The sequence below is a fragment of the Sander lucioperca genome, chromosome 5, assembly GCF_008315115.2.
Source record: "Sander lucioperca isolate FBNREF2018 chromosome 5, SLUC_FBN_1.2, whole genome shotgun sequence".
Lineage (NCBI taxonomy): Eukaryota > Metazoa > Chordata > Actinopteri > Perciformes > Percidae > Sander > Sander lucioperca.
Window position 1 is genome coordinate 39,581,795 of NC_050177.1, and position 17,049 is coordinate 39,598,843.

The 17,049-nt window shown below is 41.1% G+C and overlaps 1 pseudogene; it reads right to left on the reverse strand.

Moving 5' to 3' along the window:
* Positions 1-9,616: 9,616 nt before the first annotated feature.
* On the reverse strand, positions 9,617-11,272 carry LOC116045587 (annotated as a pseudogene).
* Positions 11,273-17,049: the final 5,777 nt, after the last annotated feature.

Genomic DNA, 17,049 nt, shown 5'->3' on the forward strand with positions numbered 1-17,049 from the left:
AGATGTACTGCTATAATATGTGTAATCTTGTCCATATGGGGACAAGATTGTACTTTGCAGCGTATTACACTAATAAAGAAAAGTAATGTTGGTGTTAATGGTATGAGTCTTCTTTGGAGCTCTTGTCTAAACAATACAGTTTTAGCCTATAATTCTCTCACAATTACCTTAAAGAGAAAATTACATGATACGTTTTATTCTTGCTCTATTTTAACTCTAACTCTAAATGGGTTTTGTAGTGCGTTTTGAAAATTACTCTTCTGAGCATGTTCTGCTGCTCCATGGTGACGGTATGGTTAAGCCTTGGCAATTACTTGGTTAAGGAGTGGGGAATATGTATGTAAAAACACCATGGCAATGGAAGTGTAATGAATATGTTGTGTCTTTGAATTACAAGTTGGAATATCTATTATATTTACAACACCAAAGTCTATTTTTTACATGTCTGGTGTTAATATTACTTATCGTGTTTTACCATCTGCCCAACATTCTTGACGTTTGTTGTTAGTGTGAATGAAGCGTGGGAATCCAGTGAACTCAGTTCATATGTTTTAGACTGAGTGAATGGTGTGTTGCTATATGGAGCATTAATTAGCTGCAGGGTGAAAAACTGGTGTCGGAGGGTTGTGTATTAGTGTTGATGTGAGAAAAAGGATGAGCATATAGTTACTGCAATTATGATCTAAATAAGGCTTGTGTGTGTGGACTGATGGAACACTCAGTGGCAACAGGGTGCGCATTTAGTATGGGGAATCCGAGTGACACAAGCAATCTTATGTGAAATGTTACTTTGCATGCAACTGTAGTTTATGTGATAGAAGAGCTAAGAGTGTAATTGCATTGTGGGAGTGGAGGTGAACAGCTAAAGCAAATGCCAGTTTACATTATGCATAAATAAGAGATGTAAATGTCTGTGTTAGTGTAAACGGATTTGTGTTTGCACATAAATGTTTTTGGGGATATATGTATAGTATGGCCATTTATTTCAACTCATATCATTCATTCAATTTGAAACAGAATATTGAATGATCTACTCAAACATGTAACTACACGTAAAGGCTATGTGGAGCCTGCAAAGACTGCGATGGCCTGCTTGGACTGCTTGTGTTTACCCACACAAGTTGTTGATGTTGGTAGAGATTATTGATGGAATTGATTGATTGAAATTTCAGTCCTGATTAATTTGGTACCGCCCACGATTATGGTCATAATAGAAAGGGCAGTTTAACGCTACAGCAAACTTGAGCAGCTACTTTACAGAAATACAACAGAAGAGCAACGTGTGTATCTGTTTACAGTGCAGCCAAACAAACCCACATTGCTAATAAAGAAGTTGGTCAAAAATAATCACAATCACGATCTGATCTCATGCTGTGCACAGCATGAGCAGTTTTTCACACAAAAGCAGGGCATGGTAAAGTTTCTTACAAGCTCTTAATCTAACAGCTCACTATGGCTGCTCCTTCTTGTTATATTCCTTCTTTGCAAAAATGAAAAATGATGATGAATGCAGAAAATGACTGTGGTCTTGTGTGGTACATGCATTTTCTCTCATGCTTAGGTAGGCATATATCAATCCATCCATCTGACTGTAGATTATATAGTAAAAAAGGAGGCCTGTGATAGCTCATGTCTTGTAAGTGAGAATCCAAAATGTCATTCTACATCAGGCAGCAGCCTTATACGTAGAGCGAGGCATAATGCAGTAGCAGTGTAATATGTATTGTTGGATAAAACTCTTTGTTTCTGATACGTGCCTGTCACAGCAGCTTATAGGACTATGGCTTGGTCTCTCACAGACACATACTGTATACACAAACATGCACTTGCCCTGTAAGCTTTTGACTGAGTGCTGTCCAAGGTGCTGAGAGTTAAGCTCCTCTTGGCATTGGCTGTATCACTGAGGATGCCACTGGCCATGGTGCTGAAGTGGCAAGGTGTGTGTGTGTGTGTGTGTGTGTGTGTGTGTGTGTGTGTGTGTGTGTGTGTGTGTGTGTGTGTGTGTGGTGTGTACATTGCAGCTTTTGTAACAGGTATGTGCCATTCCAGTGAGGTGGTGATTTCAGGTCACAACTGCCCCTTTTCAGCACTGCCAGTCCCAAACAGTTTCTCCCTCAAAGAGACTGACTAGAAAGAGAATAATCTCTCGGAGAAGAGGACTTTCCAACCTTTTTACAAAGCCACTTGATGTGCACAAAAAAAAGCCCTATATAAAAGTAATATGCCCCCATCTCTTCCCGTACATACACACTCTCCGTCCCGGGGTCTTTAAAGTAACGCAATTCACCTGTTTAGAAGGCAGACAAGCCAAAAGACAGGCATCTGGTGGAGATAGATAAAGACAAGATGTCCTCTGACTCCCTGACCCTTGGCAACTCTTTCCTTTCATCTGCCCTTCCCAATCCCATCAACCCCACTCCATCATCCTGAATAGGCTTCAATCAGGTGTTTGACAGCAAATCAGGATAACTGCCAGACATAGACTGCCCATTCACTGGCCTCCTATAGAAATCTCAAGCTGGTACAGGGAGGAAAAAAAATGGAAGATTCACATCTGAATAATGCAACAGGCAAGAGGGAGAGGGGAAGAAACAGTAAGGAGGAAACGTAGAGATAGATAGAGAGATGATTGACAGAAGGAAGGGGAAAGATGGAAACAGCAGAGTAAGTGAGTTGAAAACAGGGTTAGAGTGGGAGAGACAAACGTAAGGAAGAACAGAGAGGTAAACAGAAAAACGAAAGGATGGAAATAGAGATAAGAGGGAAAGTGGAAGAGGAATGGGGAGGAGATATAGCAGATAGAGGAAAGGCGGGATCACAGAGTTGAAAATGGTGTGTAAAGAAGCAAGATAAATTGGTGGAATAAGGGCAAAAGGTAGAAAGTAAGACTAATAGTGGAAGTGGAAGGGAAAAACAGAAAGAGGCAGAGGCAGAGACTCTAGGAGGCAACAACTCTGTTCCACTTTTGACAATAAGACTGCAGAGCGGAGAACGGAGGACAGCATTGATATTCCCGTCTTCTGTCTGCCATACTCTCTTCTTTTCTCATCATAGCTTGTTGTCATTCTTGATGTGCCTTGCTTTTTTGTGGTTTTTCAATTGTTTGTGGCTTTTCAATCACACCTATTTTAATACCCTGCTCTCCATTCCTTATCTTGCAAGGCGTCTTTGCCCCTCACTGGTTTTGTCTGGCAACTGCAGATTGACGACTAAAATTATGATCCTCTATTGATTAACTGTATCTGCAGACTGTGTACGTATAGTGTTCATTAATTCTGTGTGTGTCAAAAAGGGAAAGAAAACAAGAAAGCATGACTCTGTCTGAGAGTTTCTATTACATGTGAGTGCATGTTTGCTTTGATTCATCTGTTCATTTCAGGAGGCAATATAACAAAGCAAACACAGTGTTGGGCTGGAGGACATAGCATTGCTGTCCACTAAAACATAAAAAAACAATGATGTGTTAAATATACACTGAAAACAAGTGCAAAAGGTAGCCAGGGTTAAACCTGTGAACTAAAAGTACAGGAATATACAATAACACATTGTCACTCACAACTCGTGAAAATACGGCAGCTTGGTCAGGACCCCTTGGCGTCACTTTTAAATGCTCTGGGTATCCCTTCTGGTGTCAATTTTCAACGTGCAGGGTAATCCCGTTGTAAATAAAAAATATCAAAAAACTACTTGGTTAGGTTTAGGCAACAAAACTACTTGGTTAAGTTTAGGAAATGTCATCATAACAGTGACTTTTGGTTTCACACAGGACACAAACACTGGTCTCCCAGGTGAAAGTCCTGTCTTTGTTTGACCCATCCATTCTTACAGCACTCCGCAGTTGCTCTGAGTGCCCAGTGTAACCCATACAGATGCTGAAAGGGTGCCTTCTGGGACGGTATCAGACACTGAGGGCCACTGACCACACTGCTGTATTTGACAAGTTAGTAGTAAGAACAGGTTGAAAGCAACACAGTCTTGACCTTAGCTATGTCAGTGTGCATCACTCACTCAGCATTACAGCCAAAAAACGCAAAGCAATAGAACAGATCACCAAGGCTTTTGGGGGAAAGAATTGCGCTGTCACATAAGGAGAGAAACAGGAAATGCCGAAAAGCTGTTGAGTAGTGAGTCAACCAAGGCTTTTACACTGAGATTTGAGGCACATAAGAGATGAAAATATTCACTGTCACAAGAGGCATGACAGCAGACCGATCAACCTTTATTTGTATCGCGGACACTCAGGTAAACTAAGGTTTGATTGACAAAAAATAAATACATACACATTTGTCAAAATAATAATCCAAACACTTCAAATAGTACCCGTATGTGCCGGTCTAGTCTATGATATGAACAGTTTTGCTAAATACTATCAGTGTTGTACTGGCAAAAGTACCGTAAAGAGGTTGCTATAGTGACTAAATACTGTACAGTATAAACTCCTGTACGCACTATAAGCATGTGTTTTGGTTGGAAAAATACTGTGAATTTGAGTTTACATGCAAGGCTTGGATATGTTCTGGAAGGGGATCATATCTATGTTCCCAGGGTCCTATGTTTCCCAGCTCAATATCCACTTAAGATGACACATAAAGGAGACTTTTCAAGAGGTTTTATGTTTTCAGCAATGCTTTTTCCCTCAGTAAAATATTGTTTCAATGTATGTTTCGCTGAGTCATTTATGTTGAAATCACCCACCTATAGCTTTTAGCCTACTATACTCCTTGAAACCTAGACCGTCAAGTTTTCCAGCAAGACAGTTTTCTTGACTTTAGACATTGATATCTCCACAGTGGCTGAATGGATTTTCAGCTGGACAACCTTCTCTACCAGTTAAAGGCTTATTATGAGGTTTTCAATCTGGAAATGATAAAATAGAAAATTGTGTTAAACAAAGAAACTTGTACTCAAAAAGGTATGAACATGATTAACCCTTGTATGGTGTTCGGGTCTGTGGGACCCGTTTTCAATGTTTGCTAAAAGAAAAATTATGCTATTTATTATTTCTTCTAACTCAAACTCACTGGCCTTGGCTCAGAACATAACAAAACATAAAAAAATAACTTATTTTCAATGACTGCACACGGTACACCCCCCCTACACATAACTATTACATATGAGGTGTTTGGGTCTACTGGACCCGAGTGTATTTAAATGTAGGTGCTATGAAACTATGTTGTCTTTCTGCACCTGCTATTCCCACACAAAGTTACAAAATTGTTACATTTCAAGCACTTTCACCTGTTCTGATTAAGTTCTAAGAAATAAGCACAAATAATGATCAAAAATCTTGTTTCTATTTTTTTTTTTTTACCTTTTTTATAATTGAATTTCCTTGTTTTCACACAAAAACGAAAATGATCATATGATCATAAATGTGATATCACAGGGGTAAATGGCATATATGAACCATAAATGATGTATATGTAATTGGTAATTGACCTAAAGTAAACATCTGTTAAGTATTTTTACATAAATTGTTATGGCTGTATTGATTTAAAAGCCTAATAATGTGGTGGGTCCACCAGACCCGGGATAATTAGCTGTGTAACAAAAATATGAACATATAAGGGTTAAATATGTTTAATGTGGTTTTTGTAAATTTCTTAGAAAATGTAATGAACTTGTAAATGTTTTCTGCTATTGTTTACTCAGTGAAATATTAAGTCAGAAAGTGTCCTTTTTTTTACTCTCTCTAAATTAAGAGTTCAAAATCTTTGATGTGTTGATTTGTATGCTAACATATGAGAATAGAGAATGAGAAGGACCGTGGGTGGGGGTGGGGGAGGGGGGGGTTAGATTGATGGGACATCACGCTGAATAATGCAATAACAGACGGCATGGGCTACTTGTTGCCATCATTTATTTATTTATTTCCTGGAAGAACAGTGCATCCATTCCTCGTCTCAGGCAATTACTTTTAATTGGATAACCTTTCGTTTTCTGAAGAGCACTATTTTTAACTTAGAAAGCACAAGGTGTTGAAGCGCCATACTTTCCCTCAGGAAAGGCTCACTACACAGATAGGTATAATGAAGAAGGGAGTCTGTTAATATGGAAAGAAGATGCAAGAAGTGCGAGGGGGACAGGGAGAAGCACACACATCAAACAGATGGAAATTCCTTGTTTAGGAGATTTCATATGGAAAAAAGGAGATTTGAATTAAGTTTTGAAGGAAAGAGATAACAAAAACATTCACTCTTAATACATATGGAGCAAGTCCACTTCAATGAATAAAAGTAGAAATTCATAACGCAGCAAAGTTTTATGAATCATGATAAGCAGTGATATTATCAGCTAGTGTAGTCTGAGGTATTTTTTACTTTGCAGGGGTGATAAGAGACTCAATTCTTTTCAAGTCTCTCATGGATGTTTTGGGATAAATTTGAGATTACCTGCTTGTGAGATGAAAAATAAAAAAATAAGGCAGTATGTTGCCAATTGTATTTCATTTCATTATACATCACACTTAATGGGTGTGAAAGTGATTCTGAATATAGGCCTACAAGTCCTACATAATGTTTGTAGAAAAAAAAAATTCTTTACAGAAAAAAGTATTTATTTCATTTTATCATAAAATATGTTTTAATCATATCATTGTTACCATACCTATCTCTAGTCTGTGTGATAATTTAAGGAACCAAAGACTGTATGCTAAAGCTGCTAAACTTGACATAAATATAAGACACAACTTTGATATTTGATGTAATGGTTAAAGTGCCCATATTATGAAAAAAACACTTTTTCTGGGATTTGGGGTGTTATGTTGTGTCTCTAGTGCTTCCACACACATACAAACTTTGAAAAAAATCCATCCATGCTGTTTAGAGTGAGATACAGTTTCTGAATGTGTCCTGCCTTCAGTCTCTGGGTGAGCTGTTCAAAATCGGCACGGCTTGTGACGTCACAAGCCGAAACGAGCAGGCTAACCGCAACCATTAGCTCGTAGCGTTAGCATGCTAACGCTAGCATGCTACCTTGTTCTCAATAGCAAAGCACTGCTACAACACACACAAGTTCACCATAATCTACAAAAGAACTACTTACATGTGCGCCCTCATTTAGAAGTCTCCTAGCTACTCCTGCCTTGTAACTGACCGAAGTTGTAGAAACAGCCTTTCTTTTACTGTCTATGGAGCTAGCTAGCTGACATGCTCTACATCTGAGCTACTGGGCATGTGCAGTGCAATCAAAGATGGTACAGAAGAAGAAGAAGAAAAGAGGTCTCACTCTGTAGCTAAAACAGAGACCAGCTGAAAAGAGGAGCTGCAGCAGTGAGAGAGAGCACTGCAGTACAACAAAAATATGGTGTTTTTTGAAAATTAAACCATGTAAACCTATTCTGGTGCAACATTAAAATACAATTATGAACCTGAAAATGAGCATAATATGGCTGCTTTAACAAAGCTGCAGTTCTGTACATGTAGGCTATATGTGTCCCTGAGAAAGATCAACAGAGAAAGATAGAGGGAGCCTGTGCCAAGCAAATGTTCAACACTGTAAGATACATGGGTTGATGTCATTTGCTATTCACCATGCATCAGTTGAATTAGACTGTTTAGTCTGTGTCAGTTCACATTGTTTGGTGCAAACTGTGGCTGCTGCCCTAGGCTTTTAAATCAGCTAACAAATCTAATCCCAGACATAGTTGGTTCAGATGTTTGTGCCTAAACTTCAGTTTTCAGTTCAAAGATTACTGCTTTTGTATATATTTAAAATAAAATAGCTACAGTTAAAAATGTATGGTTGGCACCACACAGTTCAAGGTCAACTCCAAAATCCCCCCAAAACAGGCTGACCAAAGTTACTAAAAAGCCTCTCAGTCTAGAAGTCAAAGCATCAGATCTAATAGCAAACACAGGGATCATGTGTCCTTCAAAGTGGGAAAGAATGAAGACGTGAAGAACAGAAGTAGTGCAGATTACAACATGCATTTACTTAGGATTTAAGATATATTGCAGGTAAAACAGCCTTATGTTGAAGTCTTATGTAGACTGGCAATGTGCCACTAAGTAGGAAACAGGCCAAGTGCAAACAAAAAACAGATATTTTTGTTTTGGGCAACCCCACCAGTAGTTGACAAGGCATGAAATCAAAGGGAAAGGGCTACAAATAAACTAAGCTGTTGTGATCTTGTTCGCTGGACTGCCTTCAGTGTGTTTCTTAGGATTATACTATCTTTTCTGAAGTACTTTCCAAACTGTTCATGCTTTTTTTGTTTAGTTTTTTTTTTGCCACAGCAACGGATACTATCGTATTGACCTGAATATGAGAGCCACATAGACTGTGGAGGTATGATTGTACTGTACAATATGAAATGTCATGTCAAATGGAGAAAACGTCATGGTAAACACATTTAAACTATATGTCCCCTACATTTCATCAAATACATACTTCAATAAATATTTTTGCATTGCATTACTAAAATAAGGAGTCCATGCCATTAAATAGTAGTCCTGAAAATAAAAGGTGCAGTTCAGAGTATTAATGCCTGTTGACAAATTCACAAATGTAATGGTTTATTTAAGGACTTCTTTCCACACATACAGATTTTTGTGAAAACGTTTTCAGTGTCTTTGTCTATTTTTCCCGTGGGTGTTTATTTGTGGATGTGTTTACATCATTTTGCCTGCACAACATTGCAATTGTTCAAACAATTGCATTGATCCACTGTAATCTGTATAGGTTGGCAGATTGGGTGCACACTGAGTTGCAATCAACTCAGCGTGCAATCATGCAGGTTAATTTAATCAATCAATTGTAAAAAATAAACAAATAAAATAGACAAATTCAATGGCAACTGAAGTATAACTGAAAAACAAATATATTGATCAGCATTTCTCACAATTTGTGTTCATATATTTTATAGGAGGCAATTACAAATAAAGAATGCATTGTACATTTGTTGAGTGATCTTCGCATTTATTGTTTGATGTATTTCTACAGCCAAGTTGGGTTTATGAGGGGCTGCTTCATCGTAAACATTGCTGAATGACTTTGAGTCATTTGAAAGTATCCTTATATTGACAGATCTGCCATCCTAGCAGTGGCAGATCAGAAAATAGTTACATAAATCCTTTTTGTAGGGTGCAATTGTCAAATAAAATCAAAAGAATATCTTTGTTTTAGTAAAGATAAGGTCTAAACACTGGCTTCAATTTGCTTTCTTGGGCAGTTGGTCAGGTGTGTCATTGCAATAATTAATTTGTTAAATTATTAAGTGCATTGTGTAGGAATGTCCAACAAGATATAAAGTACCACGCCTTTAGACAAATATCCAGTAGGGAAGGCCATCTTTGCTGTCTTTTAGCCTCAAGGTGGCAATACTATTTATCAAGCTGAAGTCGTGTTAGTTAATTGCTCAGCCTTGAGCCTTGAATCTCTATCTGTTTCTTTCTGTCTTTTATTCTCTCCCCTGCAGGCTAGCTGATGATAGGCTGAGACACCTGGTCAGAAGAATACATCACATCTGTCCTGAGGAGATTTGCACGTATATAATACTACTGTAGTACTTTATATGTGTGTATTGGTTTGTGCGCTGGGGAGCAGACCTGTGTTTGTGATTGGCCTGTGTGCCATTCGAAAAGTTTTTGTCCTTTTGTTCCCACGTGCGCGTGTGTCACACTAACCCCGGCACCGTAACCTCCAGCACAGCCTGTGCCAAGGACGGTCCGGAAACATCGAGCCTGTAAAACCTCACAAAAGTGTGAGGCGTAGCCCAACTTGCTGCCGCACAAATTTCCTTCACTGACACCCCCTGAAAAGGGCTCATTAAGTGGCCATGCCCCTTGTGGAGTGAGCTCTCAGACCCTGTGGGGCCTGTAAACCTTTACACTCATAGGCCAATGATATGGCCTCCACAATCCAGTGGGATAGCCTCTGGTGGGACAATGGCTTACCCTTGTGGAGAGTAGCCCAGGACACAAACAGCTGATCCGCTTTTCTGAACCCAGCCGTCCGACTCATACGTGTGCAGAGCCTGGACAGGGCATAACATGTGAAGTGTTTGCTCCTCTCCTGAGGAGGAAGGACGCGGGTGGAAAGCCAAGAGCTCCACTGAGGGACACCTGTAGGCTGACTCCACCACCTTAGGCACAAATGCTGGGTTGGGCCGCAAACAGGGTTTAGAGAGCCCTGGGGAAACTGCACACACATAGGCTGAGTCACTTACTCGCTTTGCAGTGGAGAGTAAGAGTAAAACTGTTTTAAGAGGGACAAACTTCATCCCTACCGCCTCCATAGTCTCAAACGGGTGATGAGAGAGGGCGTCCAACACGACCGACAAATCCCACAGAGGAACCAGAGAAACCAGGAGCTTGCGGCGTGTCCCTTTCATGAAACGACAAACTAAGGGATGTTGCCCTGCCGGTTTATCCCCGAAACCCACGTGGCAAGCTGAGACAGCAGCCAAGTACACCTTAATTGTGGAGAAAGCTTTCCCTTTATCCATCATGTACTGCAGGAAACACAGTAGGTCCACCACAGAACACTAAAAAGGGATGGTATCCCTATGTTCGCACCACTCCTCAAAAACCCGCCACTTTCTGCTGTAAAGAGTGCGGGTGGACGCGGCCCTTGCGCTCTGAATGGTGTCAATGACCCGTTCTGACAGGCCTGATGCATTCAGGTTCCACTTCTCATGGGCCAAGTCCAGAGCGCTACACGGTCTGGGTGAGGGTGGTAGATCTCCCTGCCTGCTTGGGAGAGAAGGTCTCTGCGTATGGTGAGAGGCCATGGCTCTCCCGCCAGGAGCTGTATTATCTCTGCTACCCAATGCTTGGATGACCACCGCGGTGCTATCAGGATTAGCAACAAGCCCTGACCTCTCACCCTCGCCAGGGTGGGGGAGATCAGACTGAGGGGGAGAAATGCATAGAGTAGCACGTTTGGCCACGGGTGGGCTAAAGCATCCACACCCAGTGGTGCATTTATGTCTGACAGAGAGAAGAACATTGGACACTGTGTGTTTTCCTGCGAGGCGAAGAGATCTACAGCTGCCTCACCGTATCTCTGCCAGATCTGTCCTACCACCTGTGGGTGGAGAGTCCACTCCCCGTACAGAGGGTTCTCCCGTGACAGGAGATCTGCACCCCTGTTTAGAACGCCTGGCACGTGTGTTGCTTGAAGAGACAGCAGTCTCCCGCTGCTCCACAAAATCACTGTGCGAGCTAACTTGTGCAACTGCAGTGAGCGAGTGCCGCCCTGGCGGTTGATGAAAAACATGTCGATCTTGGAAAAAGTGCAGAAAATGTTTCAGAGCCAGAAACAGCGCCATAAGGTCCAAGACATTTATGTGAGCCTGGGCTAATCTCCAGCTCCATGTGCCATTCACTGTTCTCCCTAACAGTGTCGCTCCCCATCCTGACAGGGTCCGTTGTCATGGTTACTCTGGATGACACCGTCCCTAGCGGGACACCCGATGCGAGAGCCGGCGTGTCTTTCCACGGGTGGAGGGCTGCTACTCACGGCAGAGTTATTTTCACCCTTCGGTTGAGGTGACTGTGTGGGCACAGGTGTAATGCTGCAACCCAACGCTGAAAATCCCTCATCATTAAAAACCCCAAATGTACCACAGACACTACTGACGCCATCAGGCCGAGCAGGCGTAGGCATAGTCTGAACGGCAAAGCGTTGCTCAGCCAGAAAAGGGAGAGACATTGCCCGAGAGACGTTAATCTCCCCTCCGATAGCGTGACGCGGTAGGAGAGTTTATTTTGAGACCCAAATATTCTGTACATTGCGTGGGTTCTACTCGGCTCTTTTCCCAGTTTATGTTGAACCCCAAATCCCTGAGATGAGTTATCACCGTAGTGAAATCTCTGACTGCCTGCTCCCGAGATTGGGAGCTCTTGGCAGTGCTTGGTGACACTGTGAACATGGTGAAAGTGCTTGGTGACACTGGAATACTTTCTGCCCCTGACTCTTCTCCTCTTGGATGAGGAGGGAGAGAAACTGAAACCCAGGGAGGCTCGCCGTAACGCGTTAGCCAGATGGTAAAAGAGTTACACAGCTAAGCAACCGACTACTAGCCAACAGAAAAGCAGTTCGCCTTGACGCGGACACTGCTTCAAACTGTGTAACCACAAGGTAAAATACTTCTTGCGAAGTACTTACTCAGCAAATCCAGACTGGGTCGGGAACTGCATTCGGCGACATAGTCCTTAACGGTCCGTCTGTGAACTGTTTAGCAGATAACCAACCAAGCTAGCCCAGAAGCGCTGAGGGAGCTTAGTATAGTTTTCTTCACGGGAAGAAAGTGAGAATGATTTGTAAGGAGCTGGTCGACAGTGATTATATGAGGGGGCGTGGCCCTAGCACAGTTCGACCTGTCTGTCACAGACAGACGTGGTGTCATTGGAGCTTCCATAGTTGGTCACACCATGGGCGATTCCCATAGTGTAACACCGAACGAAGTTAGAAAAAGAACCCAGTTCTGTACATATGCAAGACTTAGAAAGCTACTCTTTCAGCAAAGCCTTTGATCATAACCTGCTGCTTTCTTGATAGTGTGATCCTGAGTTCAGCTTGATTGTTTTACTTGAATACCACTCATTGCTGTGCCTTATGATATGCTGCAGTAGCTACATTTTTATTGCATGTGAACTTGTTTGAATTGATTATCAAAAATGTGTACATACACAGAAAATGATTGTACTCTGGTGTTAGTAATACATACATGGCAGTGATGGTATATTCCTTTCATTTGAGAGGCATTAGGAACAATTTCTGTGTCTGTGTCTTTCTATCAAACAGACACACTGACGCGCAAGCACAAATACAGTAAATATAGGGATGAGCGAGTACAGCATTATCTGTTTCTGTATCTGTATCTGTTAACCATATGAATTATCTGTATCTGTATCTGTACTCGGACTGGGCGGGGCCTAACCCGGAAGTGGGCGGGATTTAACCTGGAAGTGGGTCGGGTTGTCTTGAAATGGGCGGGGCTTTAACCGGTATGTTATTTTAAGCATGCAATTGATATGGGTTGATCAGAAATTGTTATATTTATTGCTGATTAGAAAACTATTTACATGACAGCATCAGCATTGAGCTTCAGATCAATGGTTTTGATCACGATAGCAAACAAACAACAAGTTTTGCAACAATGAATACAAATACATGCGGTTGCAATTATGAAGTAAAATGTAATGAACAAGAGTTTTCATACTCAACATAACTTTCTTTTTTTAACTTTTAATTTTTTTATGATCAGTGTGATTTTTTTTCTTTTTTTTTTTGGTTCTTTTTTCTTTTTTTTTTATTTCCACACCAGGTATATGTGTGTGTGTGTGTGTGTGTGTGTGTGTGTGTGTGTGAGTGTGTGTGAGTGAGTAAGAGAGAGACAGAGCGAGAGAGAGAGAGAGAAAGAGAGAGAGGGGGGCGGGGGGGACTGTGTTCTACGGATCAAATAGTCCGACGCTGTTTTTCAGATCTGTTTAGAGCCAGCTGACGGTTTAAAAAAGAAAAAAAATCTCCGACAGGCAGAGACGCAACGCGAGTCGCATTCTACCAAGCACCACGTCTGAACAAACCCGACGTTTACCAGAACTCTTCTGGTTAATAAGTAAGTACTACAAACCGAAGTAAAAAACAAACCTGAAGCTGAACGTTAAACGTTAACGGAAACGTTAACGGAAAAGACCCGCGAACCTGAGTGACTGAGGGAGAGACAGAGAGAGAGAGAGCTGTTCTGTGTGTGAGTGAGCAGAGCGGGACACAGCAACACAATAAATCTGTATGTGTGTAGGGGAGGGGCGCTGTGACGACTAGCCTATCACAGAACGCAGACACAGTCAGCTACCCAATGAGGATTTTTATTCAATCCGAGCACAGATATTGACTCGTATTACTCGTATAATACTCGTACTCGGCAAAAGTGCTTTATCTGTACCGGATACTCGTTTCAGCCGAGTATCCGGCTCAACTCTAAGTAAATATCACAGACTCTTCAGATTGAAGTCTACATGCCTCTCTTGTTCTATTTCACAGAGGCTTGTCCCTCTAAAAGCAGTTTTTAGTAGGGCTGTCAAACAATACAAATTTTTTAATCGCGATTAATCGCTTTATTTCTATAGTTAATCGCATGTTTTATCACATGATTAAAATTCTATTATTTTGCATTTCAGAACTGTTTTTAAGTACATATTAACAATGAAAAGCAATTCTTACCAGTGTATCTTGACTGGGAATCAAATGAATGCAAGGAAAGTTACTTCATGAACTTGACTTTAAGATTTGTATTTGTTTAATAGTTATTAACTGTAAACAAAAGAAAAATGTGTGAGCGCTGTAGTATTTTTTGGGGGTTTGGTTTCATCAACAGGTCGGCGAGTAGAAACTCTCCAAAACAGCGCTTTGCCTGAGCCCACTAGCATCAACCTGAGTCACGTTAATTAGCTCGTAGGTGGTAGCTCAAGCTTGACGTGCTTCGGTGATATTTTAATTCGGCTTTACACAATGTGCATGTATGTGGCTTTCAACTTATCTAATGAGCTGTCCAGGAGTTTTGTAAAATAAAAAGCGCCATTCAGAATTGTGTTTTCTGCTGTCTTTCTCCATCATGCCTGCAGCCTGCAGCAGCAGGATGTGTTACGAGGAAGTGTGGCAGCTTAATGATAAGTAAAGGTGCAGCAAAGGGTCAAAATAGTAGCCTGTTAGGCATGACACGAAGCCGAGTGAAGTGTAAAATAAATTAATAAATGGCGGCATGCGATTAATGCGATTAAAAAAAATTAACGCATTATGCTCGGCCCTTAATAGCATCGCAATTAACGCGTTAATGCTGACAGCCCTGGTTTTAGGCTTGAGCTCTATGGATCAAAACTGTGCAAATTTGAGGCGATGTGACCAGCCAATCAGAGCCCATTCAATCCTGTGGGAGCTGCCAGTGTAAAATGACAAAATCAAGCCATTCCTCATCCACATTACTTCAGTAACAGCAGATGACAATATAACAAAAAATGGGTTTGTCTGATGGTAACTGTTCTTTAACATGCCACAGTGCTTAGCAATCTGGCATCGTAGGACTGGCCACATTGTACTTGTTGGCAGCCATGGGAGTTTTTCCAGCAATCTCCTTAAATTGCAGTGTGCATGCCACTGCATCAGACCCGCCACTTACTCCTCTGGAATGTGATGGCAGATGGTCCCATTAAAATTCCTGCGTCACTGTGACAACCTTGTAACATCACCAAACAAGCATTTATACAGACTGTCTTACTACTTTGGTCATCCCATAAACCAATAACAGGAGTAGGAATTAGCAGTCTCTCCTGGCTGGTTAAGGTTAGTGTGTGTGTGTGTGTGTGTGTGTGTGTGTGTGTGTGTGTGTGTGTGTGTTTGACTTATGTCAAAAAATATCATTCTCTTATTGTTCATTTTATATTATGAACTTTTGATAACTTGTGTATGCATGAAAATGATTGTTCAGTGATTACATCATGACATTCTCATGCATGAATGCATAGACATGTTTAATTACATACTGCAGGGAAGTGAGGACAATACTGTATATGTATTTTAAAAGAGCTGGAATGTGCAGCTGGAAACTTAAAAATGTATTATGTTCCACTAAAGCTGTGAGACAGGTCACAATAACATGCCTCGCAGAGTTTACTTTATAACGTTCAATTTCACTATGAAAGGTCAGGGCAAATACTTTCACAAAGCATCGCTAATTGATGTGAACAGAAAAGGGAGTGCATTAGAAACACTAAACCGGATGGAAATTGTGTGTGAGTAACACAGTGTGTGTGTGTGTGTGTGTGTGTGTGTGTGTGTCAGTGGGAGTAGAAGGGGTTATTTCTGGGTGAGTGCACATGTGTGCAACTCTGTGAGCGGCAAAGTGTGTGTCCATGTGTGCGTCTATGCCTATGTGTTTGCGCTTCAGTGTGTGTAATTGGCCTGACGTGGTTTGTGTATTTCAGCCCTGGGGAGGTAACTTATTGGACTGACCTCTATAGTATGACAACAGTAGAGTCGGAGGCAATCTGAAGGCCCAAACATCAGCAGCCAACAGCAACCAAAACACATTAAAGATTAAAGTAGTCACTCAGAACAAAGCCACTGGTGTGTGGTTTGTTAAAAGTGGACTTTATGTGTTTCGTTGGTTCGATTGGGGCTGGTGTGGTCGCTGTAAGTGTTTGTGTATTTCATAAGTCACTGTTTGTTATTTGTAAGTGCTGTGGAATCCATGGTGGCCACTTTAAAAGCCAATTATGAAAATACTGGTGCGTGTGAGTTTGCTTGTGCGTGTGAGTTTGCTTGTGCTAGTTCGTGTGTATATTGTTAAACTTGCTCAGTAATATTCAGTGATTTAAGCAGTGTAATACTGTATGCTTCCATGGTTTGTTCTTTTCTTGGTCACTGAAATTTTTTTAATGATAAAAGGTTTATATATTAAACCAGCAGGCATACATCACTGATCATCACATGACTGACGAGAGCTGGTTTTTGTGTGTGTGTGTGTGTGTGTGTGTGTGTGATGATTTTGGCGGGGCTAAAGGCAGACAACAACTGGTTAACTTAGAATCTGTCCCCTTGTAAGCAACATGTTAAGAGGAAAGGTGACTGAAAACAACCTTGTTGTCTCCCTTGTTAAAATGGATATGAGCTGGACAAGTGATTTTTTTTGTTTGGTTATTTCTTGGTTGTGAACTGAATAGTTTTGGCGCATCTGTTCAGATTATTTTGTTCTTTTTTTGTCCAAAGGGGTTGATTTGTTTAAGCCAACTCAGTTAAACATAGACAATAACAGATGCAAATTGAATTTCTATGATCTATGAAACATGTATAAAAATTAAGAGGGGTGTGTGTTGTTGGCTATAATGTGTGAGTGCATATCTAAGTTTCTGTAGAGTAGTTGCATGGTGTGAGAAAAGGTTAAGTCTCCATGTGAGAAAGAAGACAAAGTCAAAATTGAAGAGGAAGTAATACACAAAGGGACAAAATGTGGTGTGAGTGAGCGTGAAGAGCAGGAGGAAAACACTGGAGTCAGAATGTCAAAGAGACTGCAAGGGTAATTAATAAAGCGATAAAGGAATGAAACTG